Source organism: Octopus bimaculoides, chromosome 1, assembly GCF_001194135.2.
Source record: "Octopus bimaculoides isolate UCB-OBI-ISO-001 chromosome 1, ASM119413v2, whole genome shotgun sequence".
NCBI lineage: Eukaryota > Metazoa > Mollusca > Cephalopoda > Octopoda > Octopodidae > Octopus > Octopus bimaculoides.
The window spans coordinates 88,211,027-88,213,543 of record NC_068981.1 but is presented as its reverse complement, the minus strand read 5'-3'; the positions used below and the strand labels follow the sequence as shown (position 1 = coordinate 88,213,543).

Below are 2,517 nucleotides of genomic sequence, written 5' to 3'. Positions count from 1 at the left end.
AAGAAGAAGAAGAAGAAAAAGAAGAAGAAGAAGAAGAAGAAGAAGAAGAAGAAGAAGAAAAAGAAGAAGAAGAAGAAGAAGAAGAAGAAGAAGAAGAAGAAGAAGAAGAAGAAAGAAGGAAAGAAATAAAGAAAGAAGAAGAAGAAGAAGAAGAAGAAGAAGAAGAATCCTTTCTACCATAGGCACAAGGCCAGCAATTTTGAGAGAGTGCAAGTTGATTATATTGACCCCTGTACTCAATTGGTACTTATTTTATCAACTCTGAAAGGATGAAAGGCAAAGCTGGCCTCAGCAGCATTTGAACTCAGAACATAATGCCGGAAGAAATGCTACTTAGCACTTTGTCCAGTGCATTAATGATTCTACCAGTTCACCACCTTAATAATAATGATATAATAATAATAATTACAGTAATAATGTTTTGATATAGGCACTAGACATGAGATTTCAGAGAATAAGTTAGTAATTAATTAACTGGTACTTTCAGCCATCAGGATGAAAGGCAAAGTTAACCTTGGCAGTATTTGAACACAGGACATAATGCCAGATTCTACCAGCTTGCTACCTTAATAATAATACAACAATAATTACACACAAAGGCAGAAAGTGTCACTGAAGAGGTCACAGATGTGTGAAAAAAGATCTCCTGACAACGGACTTGAATTAAAATAAGAATAGTAATAAATGAATGAAGAACAAATACATAGTGCATGTATTTTACTTGGAGAAAAAAAATGACCATCCCAAAATACAACAATAATAATTAAAGTAATAATGTTTTAATATAGACACTGGGCATGAGATTTGAGCGAGAGGGTTAGTCAATTAAACTGACCTCAGTATGAAAGGCAAAGTTGACCTTAGCAGGATTTCAACTCAGAATGTAAAGAGCTGGAATAATTAGTATAAAGCATTTTCGCAAACACTAAATCAATTCTTTCCGATCCACAACAACGATAGATGCAGTTACAAAAACACAATTCTACATCCGTGAAATACAATGCTGCACATGCCCTAAAAAACCCTGAGGTGCAACAAGTAGTGCAATATGAAACTCGACATGTTTCTGTTGTAAACACATGATAGCGACAATAATATTAATAATAATGTAAATGTTGATCATAAAGATTCTTAAGACTGATACTAAATCACAAATGCTTAGAAGGCTGGTATAAGTGTACCGGATCAACTCAATACATATTTTATTGACGAAAGAGATGAAAGATAAAGTGAACTCGGGCAAGATTTGAAATCAGGATAGAGAGGGAAAAGAAAAACAAAATTGAAATATCAAAAAAGCATATTTGTTTACTTCATCATACTCCTGTCTCTGCCAGGCAACTTTCAATAACAATTTGATTTTATTCTATTCTACTTATTTACTTTTGTGCAATAATCACAAAACAATTATAATGATTCACTTATCGTTTTTGATTGTGGCACAAGACCATCAATTTTAAAGGAGTGGGGATGGGCATTAGTTGATAACTATCAACCCAAGTGCTAGACTGATACTTAACTTTATCGACCCCAGAGGGATGCAATGCAAAGTTGATTCAGGTGCAATTTAAACTGATTCACTAGTGATTACTGCCAATGGATCAACATGTGGGAAAGAGGTGGAGGGAAGTTAGGTCAGTTGAATTGACCCTCAGTTATAATTACTGGTACTTATCTGGGTTTTTAACCTCCCTGAGATCAATATAAGTCAAAACACAGGATTTGAATTCGATATGTAACAGGGGTACAAAATTGGCACTTGGGGACAAACTTTAACATGTATCCATTCATTAATCCTCACTGATTAAATGCGGAAACAAATCAATGCTGCTGCTACTACTACTACTACTAAAACTACTACTACTACTACTACTAATAATAATAATAATAATAATAATAGTAACGAGGATTTGTTTTATTTACTACAGGGGTACTGATGGAGGTGACAAGATCACATAAAATGTATGGGTGGTAGAGGTAGACAGACATCAAATTAGGAAAAAGAAAATTAAATTAGATAAAAATAACAACAACAAACAATAACAAACCCAGTAACAACAATAATGATTTTAACAATGATAATAATGATGTTGCTTTTTATGGTCCATGCCACTTGTATAAAGCGAAACTTATCAGACAGTTACTGGAGATATTAATTTCCTTTTCCAGTTTCATTTTCATCATTATCATCTTCACCTCTCTTCAATAAGAACATTTTGTTGTATTTGTTGTTATTGTTGTTGTTATTGTTGTTTGTGTATGCATGTTTGCTTAAGTAGCGGGAAGAAACAGCAAGGTAATTTTCTAAACTAAGAATATAAATGAGTAAATAAAATTTAATACAAAATAAATATTAAAAAAAAACAATAGAAAGAAAAATGAAATACATATTTTTGTTACTTGGGAGGATCATATTGCAAATAAACACACACACACACACACACACACACACACACTGGTCATGGTAGTTCACATAAGTTTTTTTTCTTATTTTGCTTTTTTTTTTTAATTCTTTAT

At 32.5% G+C, this 2,517-nt stretch overlaps 1 protein-coding gene across 4 annotated transcripts in view; it reads right to left on the bottom strand.

Annotated features, from left to right (window-relative positions):
- Nucleotides 1-2,517, bottom strand: part of LOC106874019 (CDP-diacylglycerol--glycerol-3-phosphate 3-phosphatidyltransferase, mitochondrial) — a 290,546-nt gene that overhangs the window by 204,043 nt on the left and 83,986 nt on the right. The window lies entirely within an intron of this gene.